We start from the raw sequence: 20,843 nt of genomic DNA, 5'->3' as shown, positions 1-20,843 counted from the left end.
CAATGTACAGCACACTAAGGACAAAGATCCTACATGAAGAGTAAGTGCACAGTGACTCCTGTTGCTGACTTAACAAATTGACACTCTTGTTTATGGCCTCAGTAATCACCCTAGGCTCTTGTCATGAGCTGCCAAGGCTATGGAAGCCCCCTGAGTTCACTGACCCTGATCATATTTAGACAAGGCCATGGTCAAAATGGAAGTTCTTTCCTCCCTTCAGAGAAAGGTACCTCCTTCTTTGATGACCCATTCTTTCCACTGGGATCTCACTCATGGAGATCTTTCATTTAGGTTTTTTTTTTTTTCCCCAGAGTGTCTTGGCTTTCCATGCCTGAAATACTCTCATGGGCATTTCAGCCAGATCCGCATGCCTTAAGTGCTGATTCTGAGGCCAGAGTGCTGTTTAGGACATTTGCCATTCTATGGGTCTGCTGTGTATCTCACTTCCCATGTTGGATCATTCTCTCCCTTTTTTATTCTATCAGCTAGTATTTGCAGACACTATTCTTGTTTATGTGATCCCTTTGGTTCTTAGTCCTATCTAAAATATTTTAATAGAAAAAAAGGATGTTGCAGACCATGAGTTGGAATAGACAGGGAAAATAAACAGTTAAAGGAGGATGAGTAAAAACCTTCAGGGAAGTAGAAAATAGAGGAAAATGAAAAGCAGATTATGAAGAAGAAATACATAGCAGGAATAATAGAATCATAATATACTAGACCTATATGCAGGTACACTTCTCCTTGTCAATCAATTTGTTAATATAATATTAATTAGGAATTTATATAGTAGCATAACTTGTACTTTTAAAATGTGTATTTCTATTTTTCATCTACTTGAAAGCCAGAGCAAAAGAGAAAGAGACAGACAGACACACCTTCCATCTGCTGTGTCACTCCCCAAATGTCTGCAACAGCCAGGTGGACCAAGCTGAAGCTATGATCCTGGAATTCCCCCCATTTAGGTCTCCGACATGAGAAACATGAACCCAAGCATTTGAGTTTTCATTGCTGTCTCCCAGGATGCATTAGCAGGAAGCTGGATCAGAAGTGGGGTAGCCAGGACCAGAACTAGCACTCCAATATGAGACACATGCATCACAAGCCATGGCTTAACCTGCTTTGCCACAATACCTGCCCCTCTTGCATATTTTAATATTGCTATGCTTGCCTAGATTTGATACCTCAAAATCACTGTTTTGATCTCTAAATTCCTCAGTATACAAATATACTATGCTAAAAATCTTTCTGCTATTTATGTTTCGTTGCAATATTTGGACACATGTTTTTAGTAAATCATAATCCTAATACATCAATGCTAAGTTTACTTTATCCTCTAACAGTCTAAGTACTTTCATCTCCTTTTCTAAAAGTTTTCTTCTCTTAAAAGTTTTCTTAATTGAGATTACAGACAAAATAACCAAAGTGACTTAATTTTAAGATTGGATATATGTTATTACCAAATATAGGAATATCTAATAAGGTAATACATCAAAAATAGGTATATAAATGCACATGTGCAGAAAATAATTAATACAGTGGGCCTGAGACTACTATCCTAAGAAAGGCCTACTTTTAAATCTTGCTCTTAGTTGGCATCTAGGAACTTGAATTTGGGGATGGATCTCAGAACTGAAAAGACTGGCATACTCACTGTGTCTTAACTGTACTAGCAATGGTAATATATGGCATATGGCAAACTCCTTATTTCCTTCTGGGGATCATGAATTTTGGTATGTGCTGGGCATAAAGTATCTATGTGACTATGGCTAAAAATCCCAGGCTCCTAGGCCCAGGAAAACTTCCCTGGTAGATGATGTTTCCTATATATAATTATTCCTATATAATTATTTGGAGAAATTAAGTTTATCCTGTGTGACTTTGAGAGGACACTAGGAAGTCTGAGCTTACATCCTGCAGGCTTCACCCATGTGCCTTTTCCCTTTGTTGATTCTACTTTGAATCTTTTTATTGCAATTTGTAATAAAAAAGCCATAAATACAACTATAAACTGATTCCTGTGAATCCTCTTAGCAAATATACAAATCAGAATGTACACTAATGCCATCTAATGCTTAGTTATAAAACTTTAGAAACTGCAGACATTAAAATTAGCCAAGAATGTTAAATATTCTTACCATATAGACTCTATACTTCTCAGCTTTGTTACACCTATAAGCCATAGGACAGTCTTTGAATGTAGGTAACAGAATAGTTACAATCAGTCTTGGGGTTCATAGTTACACAGGGAAGTAACAGTAAACATTTAAACATAGTGACAAACACAACCATTATTAACTATGTAGGATAATAATTTATTTAAGGAGATACAAGATCCAGAATGCTAAACCACTAAATAATCTTTCTTCATTGTAAAACACTGTATAAAATTATCTGTCCTTTCATGAGTTAAAAAAATTAAAAATGTTAAAAGTGGCTTACCTTTTTAATTTTGGCCTTTTCAGCCTTTTCTTCTATATCACATTTCTTGGCATTCCTATTAAGTTCTTTTGCAGCAAACTTCAAGTTAAATGAGTGCTCTGAACATAAAGATTAAGGCTATTTGAAAAGTCATAAGATAGTCAACTATCTTCAAAGAAGATGTTAAAGTTATATAACTTATCAGATAAAAGTAAGCTATTTAAACCAACTAATCACAAAGTTTTTGAAGAAAGAATAATTTGTGCCTCTATTATACTTGTTTTCCATTTAAAAAATCAAATTCACAGAAGATAGAGTACTTATCAATTATAAAGAGAAAAATAACTCTACAGTGGAGAAACCTGTCAGAAACCTCCTTAACCAATGTTAACTTCATCAGTAATAGGACATTTCAATGTCATTTACCTTCTGAAATGAACAGAGAAGGCCATTGCATCACTACTATAACCAAAAACAAGCAAACAAAAACACTTCAATCTATGTAAGAAAAAAGCATTAGACAATTTTGAACTGAAAGATAAATATAATGGAACAGTGTATTCATAACAGTGCAAATAGAATGTTTATATAATTCATCCAAAAGTATCGAATTAGTGATTGGCATCTGGCATAGCATTTAAGCTGGGTAAGACACCAACATCCTATACTGGAGTGCCTGAGTGTGATTCCCACTTCTGGCTCCTGATGACAGTTCTTGCCAATTCAGACCCTGGGAGACAGCAGGTGACAGTGCAAGCACCTGGGTCCCTGCCACTCATGTGGGAGATCTGGATTTAGCTCCTAGCTCTGGCCTCAGCCCAGGTCCAGTCAGTGCAGGCATTAGGGGAGTGGAATCAGTAGACAGGAATGTTCTTCTCTTTCCGTCTCTTGGTCTCCCTCTCTCTGCCTCTCAAATAAATTTTTTTTAAAGATTTTATTTATTTTACTTGAAATTCAGAGTTACACAGAGAGAGAAGGAGAGAGAGAGAGAGAGAGAGAGAGTGAGTCTTCCATCCGCTGGTTCACTCTCCAGATGGCTGCAATGGCCGGAGCTGCGCCGATCTGAAGCCAGGAGCCAGGAGCTTCTTCCAGGTCTCCCACACGGGTTCAGGGGCCCAAGGACGTGGGCCATCTTCTACTGCTTTCCCAGGCCATAGCAGAGAGCTGGATTGGAAGTGGAGCAGCCGGGTCTCAAACCGGTGCCCATATGGGATGCCAGCGCTTCAGGCCAGGGTCTTAACCCGCTGAGCCACAGCACCGGCCTCCTCAAATAAAATTTTTAAAGTGTCAAGTTATTTAAGAGCAAGTAAAAACTGAATATCTGTCACAAAAGAGAAGACTAAGCAGACACAGTGACTAAATGCAATGTGTGATCCTGGATTGGAACCTAGAAGAGAAAAAGGGCATCGGTGGAAAAACTGATAAAATGTAAATAAGATCTCTATAGTTTAGGTTAATAATATGTAGTGATGTTGATTTCCTTTTGTTAATAATTATACTATGGTTTTGTAAGACATTAGTATTAGAAGAGGCTTGGTTAAAGGTATACAAGCACTGTCTGTATTATTTTTGTAAATTTTCTTTAAATGCAAAATTAAAAACTTTAAATTATAAAAAAATCAAAAGTGTAAAAAGAAAAGAAAAAAAAACAAAAAAAAACAAAACAAAAAAAATCAAAAGTGATGTACTCCCTCTAATAAAACCCCAATGAGTAAATATCATAATTTTTTTTCATGTTCATGACCTAAATATATACATGAAGTATATACACATTAATATGACAAAGGAACATGAATTACTTAAAAATCAACTAGTATGTGTCATGGTTATGTCACTGGTTAGGACAATTTTATATATTTTCTGGCCTTTAGAAAAAGGTAAAATTTACTTTTTAAAAAACCTTTCTTCTGCATTTCTTCATGACATCTAAAAAAAAGATGGAGGGTTCATTTTTGTGAAAGGTGTTATACATCACATAGTTAAAAATACTGACTTTTGAATTAATTATATCCCTATCAGAAGACAAAAATGATTTATTGATGAAAGCAAAATAAAAAATTAAGCTATCTTATTCTTCTCTCAATGGCTTATGGTTTGAATTATTTATGGATAATAAGAGGGAAGAATATGTTACCCTGAGTAGTTTTTAGGGTATAAATTCTAAATATACCTAGAATTGTTAAGAATTAAGTGCATGCATATGATTTTTTGTGTAATTTTAATGTAAAATATACTTTACATTTATATAATTTAATACTTTGTTAGGTGACTGAGAAAGTTATAGCTCCTTTTATATACATGGTTCGTCAGGCGTTTTCAACCTCAGCACTATGAACGTTCTGGACCAATCTTTATTGTGGGAGCTGTTCTACAAATAGCAGCATTCCTGGCCCTTGCCCACTAGATGTCAGTAGCACCCTCCTTCTCCCAGATAAAACAACCAGATATCCAGACACTGCCACAGGTCACTTAGGATAAGTGATGTGGGGAGCAATCCGGACTAGACTGAGTTACTGGAATTAAGACTTATTCTATGCATCTGCTCTCCCACAATATGGCGCTGGGAGAGAAGTAAACAGCTTCTGCACAGCTGCCTCCAGTTCAACCAATAAACTGTAGGACTTGCTCCTGATTGGAGGAGAGCAGCGTACTCGGCGTGTGGGCAGCCGAGTTGGGATTGGCAGAGGAGGACTATAAAGGAGGAGAGAGACAACATGCACCAGGAACATCTAAGAGGAACATCTAAGGGGAACACCTGTGCAGCCCCCGAGAAAGCTGGCCGGCGGTGTGCCGCTCCCCTGCGGAAGTGGGGAATGTGGCAGGGGGAACCGCCCTTCCACGGAGGTGGAAGGGATAGTAGCCAACCCGGGAAGAACCAGCAGCAAACCCGGGAAGGGCCGAGCAGACGAAAGAACAGCGCAGGGTCCTGTGTCGTTCCTCCACGAAGACGGGGAGCGACATAATGGTGCCGTGACTCGGATATGAAGCCTAGGCAGGGTTCAGTGTTGCTCCTCCACGAAGAGGGGGAGCGACAAGTGAGAAGAAACTGTTCGCTGATGAATATCATAATCACTAATATAAATGAAAATAAATAAAAAGAAATGAAATTTTCATTTTAAATCATCTCACAAATATAAACCCTGTCCCTACAAGAAAAGTCACTATAGTTAAAAGCCGAATTATAAAGGCATCTTTTTTTTTTTTAAAGATTTATTTTATTTATTTGAAAGTAAAAGTTACAGAGAGAGAGAGAAGGAGAGGCAGAGAGAGAGAGGTCTTCCATCTGCTGGTTCACTCCCCAGATGGCCACAATGGCCGGAGCTGCGCCAATCTGAAGCCAGGAGCCAGGAGCTTCTTCTGGGTCTCCCACATGGGTTCAGGGACCCAACGACTTAGGCCATCCTCAACTGCTTTCCCAGGCCATAGCAGAGAGCTGGATTGGAAGTGGAGTGGGGGGGAATTGAACTGGTGCCCATATGGGATGCCGGCACTGCAGGCAGCAGCTTTACCCACTACTCCACAGTGTATAAAGGCATATTTTTATGTGAGTTCATATAATTAACATATTATCTTTTAAAGGAATGATCTCAGCTTTCCTTAAATCTGAAATTTGCCATAAACTGAAAATACTGAGGACTGACTACTGAATGTCTATTACAGCCAAGTCCTATTTAATAGTTAAGATTGAGGGGCCAGTATCATTGGCACAGCAGGTAAAAGCTGCAACCTGCAATGCTGGGATCCCATGTGTGTACTGGTTTGAGTCCTTGTTGCTATACTTATGATCCAACTTGCTGCTAATGTACTTGGGAAAGTAGTAAAACATGCCTCAAGCACTCAGGCCGCTGTGACCCACATGGGAGACTTGGATGGAGTTCCAGGCTCCTGGCTTCCACCTGGCCCAGACCAGGCCAGTGCACTCATTTGGAGAGTGAACCAGCAGATGGGAGATCTCTATCTGTCTCTGTCTCTCCCCCTCTCTCTGTAACTCTGCCTTTCAAATAAATAAATATTTAAAAACAAAAATTGATCAGTGAAAACATCCCAAATTCCTATCTTCTAGTTTCTTATAGAGATAAATACTCCAAAATTAACAGATTTATATTACAAAAGTCCATTCAATACAATAATGCTTTTTATCATCTCATCAGAAAAAGACACAAACAACTTCTAGAAATATGGAAGACTACAGATTTGGAAAAACAATTTGAAATACTACAGAATTGCAATAAAAGTCCTTTTATTATAAATGCAGAGCTTAACTTGCAAAAATCAAGGGAAATCTTAGGGAACAGAATCAAATCTGAAGCCCCCAAGACCCCTATGGCTATGGTGAAGTGTTGGAACTGAGCTTTCTGAATAAAGCTACAACAGTATCACACGGGCAGGTATAAAAAAAACCTCATTAGCTGGCAAAGGAAGATGTCAAAATTAACCGTCTGAGCTTCAGCTTGGAAGTCGGAAAAGGAGCAAAATTTCTCTGAGAATCTATAATCACATCCATGTCTTCATGTGGATTTGGGTTTCAAATATATAACACTGGAATGATCTTGGAATGATCTTGGAAACACTACCTTATAATATTAACTTAAAGTAGTCCTTAATTCAAGAAGTTCAAGATTCCCACAGGTTTAGATCAATAGATGGTAAAATTAGATACAGCTGAGGAGGAAATTAGCAAACTGGAATACAGATCTGAATTACAATGGCAGTGAAAATATCTGTTAATATGGAAGAGAATAAAAGATAAAGGAAACACAATAAAAAGGTTTAACATCTGGAATCCCAGAAAGACATAATAAAAAGAATATAAAGAAGATTGTGATATTCAAAGAGAAAACACCCAGGAGTCTTCCATAAACAAATGAAGAGAATAAACATTTAGATTCAGGAAACACCAAAACTCCAATCAAGATGAATAAAAATAGATCCACACTAGATACAACACAGTAAATTTCTGGATACAAAAGTTAAAACAACTCTAAGGGGCAGCTGTTATGGCACAAAGGGTTAAGCTACTGTTTGGAGTGCCCACATCCCAGACTGGAATGCCTGGGTTTGAGTCCTACCTTCAACTCTGCTTTTGACACAGCTTCCTGCTGAAGCAACCTGTGAGATAGCAGGGGGCTCAGTTACTGAGTTCCTGACACCCTGGGTTGCTGGCTCCTGGCTTGGACCAGTTCTAGCTGTTGCAGGCATGTGGGGAATGATTTTTAAAAAGATTTATGCTTTTTGAAAGGTAGAGTGACACAGAGATAAGGGAGACAGAGACAAAGAGAAAGATCTTCCACATTCTAGTTCACTCCCCAAATGGCCACAATAGCTGGGGCTGGCCCTGGCTGAAACCAGGAAGCAGGAACTCCATCCCAGTTTCCCACATGGGTGGAAAGCGTGCAAGGACTTGGGGCATCTGCTGCTGCTTTCCTACGTCCATTAACAGGGAGCTGGATCAGAAGAGGAGCAGTCAAAATTTCAACTGGTGCTCCGATATGGGATGCCAGCATCACAAGCGGTGACTTAACCTGCTGTACCACAACGCCAGTCCCTTGAGAGCTATTTTAAACAGTGAAATCACCACCACCAACAAAAAAATACAAATACAAAAAATGTGGCACTAAATAGCAAAAAAAGACAGCTGTTTATAGTGAGAGTTAAAATAAGAAGACTGAGAGTATTTATTGCCTTGCTTGACATGAAGTGAAAACATGCACAGTGGGTGACAAAAATTTTCACTGCTATGCACTTGTCCTAGAATGATCAAGAAAATACCCCTAGTATTGATTTTCAGGTTACAAAATTTAGCAAGTAGGTGAATTTGCAAATACAGCATCCATGAATAACAAAAGTCAACTGCACATGACAAGAAACAAAATTAGTTCTGATGGAATGAAAGTATGGCAAGCAATGAGACTGGTGAACCCCTGGATAAATCTGGAGAAATATTAACTACATCAGATAATCATAATGCCTCTTTGGGGGAAAAAGAGGTGAAACATAAACAGAAAATGGAACATGTAAGAGAGAATGAGATGACTGAAATTAAATATTTTGCAACATTTTTATTATTCAGAAGGAAAGCATTTCTAATTAACTTTTACGTTAACTATGCACATTACAATCCAAAGGGTAGTATGTAACTTCCAAAACAGTAGAGGCAAAAATGGAGTGAACTACTTAATAAATCCAAAAGAGGGCAGCAAAGAGAAGTGAATCACAGAGAAAATAGTCCATTCAAATAACACAACAGAAACAGCCCCCAAATGTCAGGAGGGTTAGAAAATAATGAAACAAATTACAGCTATGTGTTTTAAACAGGCCTTTAAAACAAAGACATATCAAGGTAAGATGTAACGACAGGAAAAGGTATAATGGAGAGATACTATTCTAAATTATTCAGGCATAATTAGTGTCAATCAAAACAGTATATGCAAGCAGTATCAGAATTTTTTAAAAGTGGCTACTATAAAGTGATAAAAAGTAAATTCACAAGTTGATGAAATAATTATACATTTCTAAGTACCTCTAAGATAGCATCAATGTATCTATATTAAACTGACAGAAAAACAGATAAATCTTGGGAGATTCAGTTAACTGACAGAACTAAATAAGGATACAGGAGTAATGAAAGACTGTATTAAGAAACTTAATTTAATAAGTATATAATAGCCAGTCCTGTACATAAAATTTGAGATAGCCAGTCCTGTACATAAAATTTGAGAATATACATCTTTCAGCATACGAGATATATGGAAACTCATTATGCAGTGCGGCATAAAGATATCTGAAATAAGATCACAGTCAAACCTGTTAATCTAACTCAATACTTAGGTAATGAGTATGTGAATTCTCTTCACAATTTTCCTCCAGGAATTTAAAACTATGCTAAAATTTTGATAAAATATATATTTGGAAATAAAAAAGCACTATATCCACAAATAGGTTAAGGAAGAAATTATAATGAACATTTTTAAAAAGATGTAGAATTGAGTGAAAATGAAATGAATAGAATGTGGTTTGTGAGACATCGCTAATGTCATACACAGAATTCTCTAGCCTTAAAAGCCTCATGTTAGGCAGCAATGTAAGAAAAACATTAATATGGTAAGCATTAATTTCACATAGTCAGGAATAGGATAGAACACACCCAAAAACCACAGAGGAAAATGATAGAAAACATACAAGAGGTAGGATTAAAATATTCAAAGTAGAGTTCTCAATAAAGAGAAAGAAAATTAACATATCTGTAGAAACTGATCAAAGAAAAGTGAACGCATAAATAGTATAAAATAAAAATAAGTGTAGATACAGCAGAGATATTTATACAAGGAGAACAGATTTAATGTATACAATTTTAAGCATATGATACTTCCCACCCTCCCTCCTTCTTCCTGCCTTTCTTTATTTTTCCTTTTAATTTTTGCAATAAAATACTTTTAATTTACTAGGGGCAGACATTTGGTGTAGTGGTTAAGATGCTGCATTTGGGATTCCTGCAACTCATACTGAAGTGCCTGGGTTTGACAATGGGCTCCACTTCCAATCCCAGCTTTCTGCTAACATGCTCTTTGGTAGGCAGTAGGTGATGATTTGAGTAATTGTGTCCCTGTCACCCAAGTGAGGGTCCCAGACTGTGTTCTGAGCTCCTGGTTTCAGCCTAGCCCAGTCCAGCTATTGCAGACATTAAGGGAGTGAACCAATGGATGCAAGATCCTTCTCTCTCTCTCTCTTTCAAATAAGTAATACATTATGAATATTATTCCAATTGTAAGTCTTAGACAAAATGGACAATCCTAGATCACTGAAACAAACTCAAAAAGAAAAAGAAATCTGAGTAACTCTAGATTCCTAATTCAACACCTTAAACATTTTAACATCTAAATAAAGTAATGAATAAATAAAAGCAGCAGGCCCTGATCATTTTACTAGTGCATTATACCAATCTTTTAAGAAAATCCAATTCCTATATTACCCAAAACTTCAAAGAACAGAAAAATAATACTTCTTCTCAACATTGATACTCAAACCAGAAAAGGCCACAGAGCATGTGAATAGATATTTTCACGACCATCTTCTTTATAAACAGAGACACAAATACACTCAACATATTAGCAACCACAGAATGTATTAAAGGCACTTAAAATGTAAATGTTTAGGAGTGAAACTGACATTTTAAGATTTAATGATTATTTATATCCCTGTCTCTACTACTGAGGAACAAGGGTTTTTTTTTCTTCATATTATTTGTTGAACTCTTAGTGTAGGGTTAATCTTATGAGTTTAAAGTAAACTGAAAATAGATCTTTGTAAAAATTAAGAGTGGGAATAGGAGGGGGAGGAGGAGGAAGGGGGGCAAGTATCACCACGTTCTTAAATCTGTATATATAAATACATGAAATTTGTATACCTTAAAAAATTTTTAAAAAAATGCTTCATGATCATGAGTGTACCTTAGGAACAAAATTATGACAGAGCATTTAACAAATTGTTCACGTATTTAACCACAAAAGAAAAATAAAACATAAATGATAATCTCAATACACAAAAAGAAAAAAAATTAACTAAAATTTAACATTTTATGGATTCATCAAGATGAGTGGTTCATTACTGAACTCTCAGAAAATTAGCAATGCAATAAAACATCCGTAACCTGAAAAATGTCTGCCAAAAATACAGCAGACATAACTTTCAGCAGTGAACAATTAAAATTTCTTCTAAAATAGGTAACAGGAAAATGATGCTGTTCTAATTTCCTTTTATTAAAACATTGTCCTAAAATCATAGCAGGTATGATAAGAAAAGCCAAATGAATAAAAGGTACATGAATTAGATGAATTACAATGGAAATCATCAGACCATCATTATTTTCAGATAATACCAATATCTGCATGGAAAATTGAAGGTATACACATTTTCCAACCCAGTAATACCTCTCCTAGGTATATGCCCCAAATGTCTCATGTTTACAAAGGAAATATGTACAAAAATTATTATGGCAGTATTGCTTGCAATGACAGAATTAAAAAGGAGTGAATGCTCCAACATGGGAGGCAGTCCACACAGCAGACTCATAGAATGAAAAATGCCCTAAAGAGCACTCTGACCTCAGAATCAGCTCTTCAGGCACCTGGTATGGCTGAAAAGTCCATGAGAGCATTTCAGGCATGGAAAGCTAAAGACATTGTGGCAAAAAAATGTCCTACATGAAGGATCTCTGTGAGAGAGACCCCAGTGGAAAGAAGGAGGTACTTTTCTCTGAAGGGAGGTGAGAACTTCCACTTTGATTATGGCCCACTCTAAATACAGACAGCGATTGTAGACTCAAAAGACTTCCATAGCCTTGGCAGCTCATGTCAAGAACCTTGAGTGATCACTGACGTCATACCTAAGAGTTTTAATTGTAAAGTTAACAACAGGAGTCACTGTGCACTTTACTCCCCAGGCAGGACCTCTGTCCTTAATGACTTGTACTATGAGAATTAACTGTAAAACTTGTTCTCAAACAGTTCTTTAAATTTTGTGTGTGTGTGTGGCTGCAAATTGTTGAAATCTTTACTTAATATAGAGTTGGTCTTCTGTATATAAAGTTAATTAAAAATGAATCTTAGTGAAGAATAGGATGGAAGAGGGAGGAGAAGGTGGGATGGGAGTGGGGGGGGCAGACATGGAGGGAAGAACCACTATATTCCTAAAATTGTACTTACGAAATTTGTACTCATTAAATAAAATGTTTCTAAAAAAAGGTTTCTTTCTGGAGTAATATGTAAACAGTTACTTTCCTAAATAATCAAATTATTGCTAAAGATATGTCAGGAATATATTCTCTTTGAAAAGATATGGGACTTATAAAAGCAATCTAAAACTTCACACTCTTGAGTACTTCTGAATTCTTTTCAAATAACATAAAAAGTGATTTCATTGCCAGAGGAATATTTTAACTATGAAAAGTACTTCATACAATGCAACAATGATTGGTAATACAAAGTATGGGGATGGACACAGTGGTCCAGTAGGTGAAGTCACTGCTAGTGATGTCTGCATCCCATATTGTAGTGCCAGTTTCAATCCTGGCTGCTCTGCTTTGAGTCTGGCTCCCTGCTAATGTGCTTGCGAAGGCAATAGGTAATAATGCAAGTGCTTTTGCCTGTGACACCCAGGGAGAAAATCAGGATGGTTTTCCTAGCTCCTGGCTGGTCCAAACTTGCTACTGGGGCCATTTGGGGAGTGAAACAAAGCATGGAAGGTCAGTCTCTCGCCTCCTCTCTGATGGCTGCCTTTCACATAAATACTTAAAAATACTCACAAAGTATAGAAATCTTAACAGTAACTTGCAGTTCTGACTACTACAGCTGTAACATAACACTTAATTTCATAAATTCAGAGAGCACAAACACAATAGCCAAGATCTTTTCAATTTAAGAAATTTTATATGCCAAGGCTAGAAGTACATTTAAGGCTATATGAATTTTAATAGACTTCTATTCCAAATAGTTTTATACATTCAGAAATTAATATGGAGATGAGCTTCCTGACTTTACTCTTATACTATAATATCAAGGAGAGACAAGGTAACTGACACTTTGGGTAAAGTTTAAACAAGTAATTCATGGAAAATGTATTTAAAAGACAATTTTATTTTGGTGCAAGAAAGATCCTTTGATGTCCATGCACATTTTTTCACAATATGAATTTTCCATTAATTTTTAAGGATCCCAGGTATGCACGGATTTAAAAAATTTTCTGTGCCAAAAAAATTTCATTTTTCATGAATGTCTATTTTATGTATGTTAAAATGTTTATTTACTTAAAAGGCAGAGACACAGAGAGAGACACACACAGAGAGACAGACAGTGATCTTCCACTTGCTGGTTTACTTCCCAAATGCCTGCAACAACCAGGATTGGGACAGGCCAGGTTTCCCACAGAGGTGGCAGGGACCCAGGCACTTGAGGCATCACCTGATGCCTCCCAGGGTGTGCATTAGTAGGAAGCTAGTATCAAAAGCAGAACTGGAGGGCCAGCGTTGTGGTGTAATGAGTTAAACCATCGCCTGCCATGCCTGCAGCCCATATGTGCACAGATTCCATTCTAGGCTTCTGTATTTCTGATCCAGCTCCCTGCTAACATGCCTGGGAAGCAGAGCAACATGCCCAGGTTCTTGGACCCCTGCACCCACATGAGAGACCCAAAAGAAGCATCTGGTTTTGACTGGCTTAGCCCCGACTATTTGGAGAGTGAACTAGAGTTCGGATGATTCATTCTCTTTCTGTCTCTCTTTAACTCCACTTTCAAATAAAAAAATCATTAAAAAAAGTGGAGCTAGAACTTGAACTCAGGTACCTCAACGTGGGATGCAGGTTAAGCTGTTGCCTGTGATGCCAGCATTCTATATGGGCACTGGTTAGAGTCCTGGCTGCTACACTTCTGATCCAGCTCCCTGTTAATTCGCCTGGGTAAGCAGTCGAAGATGGACCCAGTCCCTAGGGTCCCTGCCCCCAAGTGCAGACCTGGACGGAGTTCTAGGCTCCAGGCTTCAGACTATCCCAGCCTCAGCGACTGTGGCCATTTCCGGAGTGAACCAGTAGATGGAAGACCTCTCTCTTTCACTCTCCCCAGCCCTCTCTTTCTGTAACTCTGTCAAGCAGATAAATTTTAAGCATTGCACTAAATAGATGTACCTTTTAATAGGGAATGTCTGTGAATAAGACACATCTTCAGGAGAATCTAGGCTAGGTCTTCCCAGAAGTGATTGTGTAAATGCATGTTTTTTCTAACACCTCTTAAAGCAAAATCTCAAGTGGAATATCAATACACAGAAAAAGTAGCTCTCCAAGACACTTAGAACTCTGTCAAACGTGTCTTATGCTGTACCTTTTGGAAGCACTGTAAAAACAGAACAGATTTTGGAGTCAAGCCAAATCTTTTACTCTTTGTTTACAAACTGTGGCTTTCTGAGCTTTGATTTCCTCTTCCATAAAATGGAGATCATATGACTTGTCATAAAGCATTGCATTAAGGATTTGACATAATGTATACAAATCTCCAAAACAATGTTTACCCTACAGTAGGTGTTCAGTAAATGACAGCTTTAAAATTATCTCCTCAAGACTTTGCAAATTCACCTATCTTAACTGGGCAATACGGTTAGAAATGAAATCAAAAGTCAAAATGTCTCCTTAAAACATTCTATGTAGTTGCAGTTACTGTGATGACAGGCGCATGACAGTATTTTTACAGTGCTTCCAAAACATCCATATATGTATTACTAAATTATTGCAGTAAAATTTCAATAAAAACGAATCAACACATTGGGTATATTAAAGCAGCCTTGTTTTAAGATCAAATTCAATTCAGTCTTCCTCCTGCAGAAAAATCATTGGTCATTTACTATAGAAATTTACAGAAGGAATCTCTAGAGCAGGCATTGTGTTACAGTCAGTGGGTTGGGCTGCCACCTGCAAGGCTGGCATCTCACACGGGCGCTGGTTTGATTTCTGGCTAGTTCACATCTAATCCAGCTCCCAGCTCATATGATGGGGAAAGCAGCAGAAGATGGCCCAGTACTTGGGTCCCTGCCACCCACATGCGAGACCTGGATGGAGTTCAAGGCTCCTAGCTTCGGCCTGGCCGAGCCCTGGCCTTTGCAGCCATATTGGGAGTGAACCAGCAAATGGAAGCACGTTCTTTCTCACTGTCTCTCCTTCTCCCTGTTACTCTGCCATTCAAATAAATAAATTTTAAAAAAGGGAAATGTATGGTAGAAATCTCATGTTCCAATGTATCATTGAAATAAGTTATCCAAACATAGTAGGGCAGATCCTATTTCATTTCAAATGCCAAGATCAGGTTTATGCAATCTGCTGCATGCATAGAAGTAAAGGTTCAAAAAAGGAGGTAAGAGGAAGGATAAAAAATAATGTTGCACCAGCACATGCCTGGAAAAAAATAAAAGTAATGGGATTATTTATCCATTCATCTCATGTGAAGAAGTGGCATTAGGCATCAGAGTTTTTCCCTTTTGTAGCTCCCAGCATGTTTTTTTATTTGACAGGCAGAGTTAGACAGTTAGAGAGACAAAGAGAAAGGTCTTCCTTCCATTGGCTCACCCCCCAAATGGTCGCTATGGCCGGTACTCTGCGCTGATCCGAAGCCAGGAGCCAGGTACTTCTTCCTGGTTTCCAACACGGGTGCGGCACCCAAGCACTTGGCACTATCCTCCACTGCCTTCCCAGGCCATAGCAGAGAGCTGGACTGGCAGAGGAGCAACCCGATGCCCATAGGGGATGCCTGCGCCGCAGGTGGAGGATTAACCAAGTGAGCCAGAGTGCCGGCCCCTCCCAGCATGTTTTTAAAAATATTACCTCTATATGACTGCTTTGTCTTTCAATGACATTTACTTTTCAAATCTTGCAGGCATACAGACAGACAAATTTAAATTTCAGAGGCAGAGAGACCCCATCTGCTCATTCATTCCACAATGTCAGGATTGGGCCTGGCCAAAGCCAGGAACTGGGAAGTGAATCCAGGTCTCCTTTGTGGATGGCAGGAACCCAATCACTTGGGCCCTTACTCTGCCTCCCAGGGTCCACATTTGCAGGAAGCTGGATTCAGGAACCAGAGACAGGACCAAATCTAGGCACTTCAAGGTCAGACACCAGCATCTTAACAGCTCAGCTAAAGGCATCCTTTTCTCCCACCATGGCCCCACTGCAGTAAAGGAAATGAAGTTCCAAAGATTAAAGGTAATGACCCCATGTTCCAGGTACTTTTACTCTAATGGAAGAGATAGGTAAGTCAACATTCTACAATGGAGAAAGTACTAAAAACAAGCATGAAAGCAGATGGAGAAGGGAGTCCCAAGTAGCTACTGATGTGAAGTGCAACTCTGATATTCCTAGGTTTGGCACGGATGGTAAATTAGCAGGTTAGGAAGACAGAAAGCTGCCTATAAACGAATCATCCTTGAACAAAGTCTGAAGAACAAACTGAATTAACGAGAACAGAGCATAAGTGTACTATAAAAGGAAAACAAACAAACAAAAAAACCCACAAACAAAAAAGCAGCAAGAGCCAGAGAAGTATCCCTTAATTACATCCCCCTCATCTTTCCTTTATATAGTTAATTAAATACAACACCTTGTGTGAATATCGGTCACATATTACTTTAATTACATATCTGCAAAACACCTACATGACTATGTCACAATAAAACCTGTGCATTTCATCAAGTTTTTCAGAAAAAGATTTATTTCAACAGGCAGTGAGAGTGAGAACGAGAGCAAGCATGAGAGCGATTTCTTTCATCCACTGGTTCACTCCTCAAGTGGACAAAACAGCCTGGGCTGGCCCAAGCTGAGGCCAGGGTCCCAGAACTACTACCTGGGTGCAGGGCCCAAGCACTTGGGTCACCTTCTGCTACCTTTCCAGGGGCATTAGCAGGTAGCTGAATCGGAACTGCAGTTGCTGGGACTGGAACCGGTGCCCATAGGGAATGCCAGCATTGTAGGTGGTGGCTTAACTAGCTGTGCCAGTATATTGGCCCCTCATCTAGTGTTTTAAATTGAGATTTGCCACTGCTTTACACAGTGTGTTTGCCTATCGAAGACACAGTCAGAATTACTGTGCTAACTGAACCACTAGGAAATTTTGTCTTATATACCATAACAATATGATTTTTGCACTTTATATAGGTGACAAATAAGAGATTCCCAAGTTTCAGATCAAAGTATTTATGGAAGAAAGGCCATTGCCTTCTTTTCTACACCCGTGAAACATGACAGTCTTTATAAATGTACCAAGGGAAATAATCACAGCCAGATGGTATGAAGAAAGTTCAACCTCCTGACTTCCATCTGACTGAGGGGAAGATGGGGACTTCTGTGTAGTAGGTATTAAACTATTGAAAGCAGCACCGTTAACTCTGACTACAGTCAGGAACTCCTTATAGTGGAAATCAGCAACCAATTATCCTGTTATTATCGGGACTCTCATAGGGGAGGCTTAAATAGGGCAAAACTAACTTACATTACAGTAGGAAACAACAACACTTTGAGAACCATTACTTCAAATCCGTTCAAAAGTTCTTGGAAAACAGGTAACAATTCCCACTCTTTTTCTTCCTAATTCCTAGCAGCATATTCAAAACATTACAATTTAGCAAGCACTTTCATTTCGTCTTCTCAACAGCTTATAAGGTTGCAGGTCAGTTAGTGTGTTTCCCAGATGAGTAAACTTTTCATGGCAGAGGCATTATGATTTGCCCTAACTCACAGATGTCTTAAGAGTAACTGGGATTAAAAATTCATCCTGACTCACAGTTCAGTGCTCTTTTCTGTATGATGTTTGTACACCTGTACTTTCTTCTCAGGCCTTGTACTGCAGTGATAAGTGGGCCTTTGAGTCATTTACTTTGTTCATGCAAAGAGCCTATCTGTGTCCCTGCCCCAAAGGTTCACATTTTTTTAATGGATGATTTTGGCCAGTCGGGCACATGATGCAACATTAACGCTATTCTGAGTCTGTCTTACACCTTAACCCATTCACCTACTGTCTTAGTAAACGTCAGGTTTACAAACTAACAAAGTGCAATGAGCTTTAACATGAGCTATCAAACAATTACTGCTGTACACATTTTGTCATGTTTCCAAGTTTCATTCAGTGGCAAGATGCTAACAAGCTGCTCTATTTTCTGTAATGCCAACTCCTGGAAGAAGAAGGAATTACAGCGACAGTGAAAAACAATCGCATCCTTCTCCAAGTCAGCGCTTGATGCAGCTGGGTTCTAAGCCCCCTCACAATGCTTAAATGGGGACGCAGGTGCAATTGTTGGCTCTTAAAGCTCTAGGGAACTGTATGAGTTTCTCCAGATGTTAAGTCAACAAGCACTGTTACCAACAAGCAAGCATTTTCTTAGCTTAAAGGGCCAGATGACAGTAAGCGCTTTGCCTCACTACCAGTCACTTCCCTCCTAACAAAGGGAGAAAGGCAGTAAGACAGAAGCTGTTTACCCTCATATTCCATTCGGGAACCTACACCGCCGCCCCAAACCTTTAGCAAGTCCCTGCTGCCTCTCTTCTCGCGGCACTTCTCACTAATTTCCCAGGAAGAAGGCAAATTCACCGAAAGGACGGTGGACAGCTTTCAATAAGTAGGGTTCTAGCTCAATCATCTCCCAAAACCAGTTCAGAGGCTTTCCTGATGCATCCTCAAATAGTGCACCTCCCCAGATTGCAGGATGCCAGCAGCTCCCAGAAAACAAAAACAGAAACTGTTGGCGCCTACCAATCGGCGCCAGCGCCCTTACTCTTCAACTGGACAGAAATGGTCACCACCAGGCGCCCCCCGCCGGAACCCCAGCCCTTCTGCCGTTCCCTAGGCCCCAGCCGCAGTTTTTCGGACGGCAAAGGATACTCTCCATATTCAACACAGTCCCGCAGCTTTCCGCAGCAGGAGACTGCCCAGAGCAATGGCTAAGAGCCCCGGCCTGGTCCAGACCGCCCAGTGCCCAAGCTCCTCGGGTTGCCGTCTCACTTCCTGTTTCTGCTCCTGGTCCGCAAGGGGCAGAGCCGTGTGCACGCGGCGAGGGGCGGGGCTTGGGCTACGCCACAATGGCGGCGTTGAGCAGCGTCGGTTAGGTTGGGCGCCCGTCGCCTGGGGGCGTTGCAGCGCTTGAGAGCAAGAGGTCCCACCCTCTGTCTCTCTCTGGAAGCTGTTTTCGCGCGCAAAGTTAATCTAAAGAGAGCATGAGGGTTTCCGTTGGCGCCCTAAGCTTCTAGTTCTTTCTTTAGGCCTCAGGACTCCTTTCCACCTTCCGCCTTTCCTCTTCCTGAGATTTCGCCTTATCCCTGACCCTCAGTTCTCAACGTTTAAGTCATAACGGCTGAAGGAAAAAGGTATAGGACTTTTAAAATACCTTTTGGAGATCATTATAATCGTGTAAGGGCGGAAGCGTGTAGCGCGGTGGGTAATTGGAGTAGCGGCGGGCGTTCAGCTGAGGTGTTAACATCATGCGCCTGAAAGTGTTAGGCTAGAGGGGGAAGACAAAAATGGGAAGGCTGGCCGTCCTGTGGATGCGAAATACGTATTTTGACTATGAGGTTTCTTACTGATTTTACAAAAGATGATGCAAGGCAAAAATTTCTGTGAAACATCTCTAATGGCGCGAGTGTTAATGGAAACACTAGATAGCGGTTAGCATGTTATATGTGAGGTATATTTTATATGTGACAAAGGATATGTACTAGATGCAATCTCAGGATATAGGGATACGAAAGGCACCTTCGGCCGCGGTGTCGTAGCTTTTCAGTTTAAAACTATCGGAAATTTTACGGGAGACCTGATCTTATCTTGGAAGAACACTCGCTGTAATTATTCGCTGCTGGAAGAATATAAGGTGTTCGGCTTTACAATTCATCTTAAAAAGTTCGGCGTGTGGGAGAAGTGCGTATACAATTGGATAAGCTGCTTTATTTATTTATTTATTTATTAATTTATTTTACTCTCTGGGATTGTTTCCTTTGCAACCAAACGTGGTTCTAAAAGCTAAGGTTTACTCTTTTGTGATAAAGATTGGTGATCGATTTCAGAGTGTCACCTAATTTAATAAACACTCAATGCTGGTGAAACCAAGCTTTTTGAATTCCCGGCTCTGGGGAAGTACAATCGGCATATCATGCCCAGAGGTAAAACTTTTTTTTTTTTTTTTTTAAGATCGCTTTTATCTTCATCTCACTTTATAGCTGAGATATAAAACTTTATGAAACCAGACATAATTTAGCAGATTTCATCATTGGGAAATCAGTTTCCATACGGGGTACACAATTGTATTTTACTGTCCAAGAACTTTGCTTTGCATTTAAAGGTATCTTTAAGAAGAACTGTATCCTAGATGCTGTCTTTTTAAACATAGCTCTTTTTTTTTTTTTTTGGTAAATGCACATACAGACTACTGCTGCTAAAGTTAGCATTTCGGTGTTTCATATCAAGATTGAGTCCTTCGAGTTACATATAGTAGGTAACTTTAAACAATAATGCTTTTTAAAAAGTGTTTTAAAATGTTTTTTGCACACTGTGGACTTTATGGAGAGCTTCAGGATAGGATTTGTTTTCTTACTAAAATTAAGATCTGGAGGTACTTTTCTATTAGGGTGCTTGTTGTTGATGTTCATCTGAAGTTAAAGAACAGTAACCTATAATGCCCACTTAGAAGATTAAGAAATAATATATCCATTTTATCAGCCTTTGACTCCAAAAATCGCCCTCATGGTTTTTCTGGAATATTTGAGTTTTTGAAGCTGGATTTACGACTTTTCTCTTAGGGACGATAACAGATGTACTCAAAGTACATGTAGAGGTATATTCAGTTACAGCTGAAGAGAAATTGAAGTGTGCTAAAATCATAACACTTTTACAGACAAAATATAGAA

General features: G+C 39.1%; 1 long non-coding RNA gene across 2 annotated transcripts in view; it reads right to left on the bottom strand.

The window, feature by feature from the left end:
• The window catches only part of LOC103351912 (uncharacterized), a 47,677-nt gene extending 28,152 nt beyond the window's left edge, over window positions 1-19,525 (bottom strand). The window contains exons 1-2 of one of the 2 annotated variants that reach the window (XR_016228475.1): window positions 18,829-19,525; window positions 2,443-2,540 (exon numbers count right to left, since the gene is read on the bottom strand). This is a non-coding gene — a long non-coding RNA (uncharacterized LOC103351912). The remainder of the gene's footprint in view (window positions 1-2,442; window positions 2,541-18,828) is intronic. The other variant, XR_011385626.2, reaches the window with a different exon arrangement.
• Between the last annotated feature and the right edge of the window lie 1,318 nt (window positions 19,526-20,843).

This window comes from Oryctolagus cuniculus, chromosome X (genome assembly GCF_051225735.1).
Source record: "Oryctolagus cuniculus isolate XC-2025 breed Fujian yellow rabbit chromosome X, ASM5122573v1, whole genome shotgun sequence".
In the NCBI taxonomy this organism is placed as follows: domain Eukaryota; kingdom Metazoa; phylum Chordata; class Mammalia; order Lagomorpha; family Leporidae; genus Oryctolagus; species Oryctolagus cuniculus.
The sequence above is the reverse complement of the archived record's forward strand: the minus strand, read 5'-3'. Positions and strand labels throughout refer to the sequence as shown.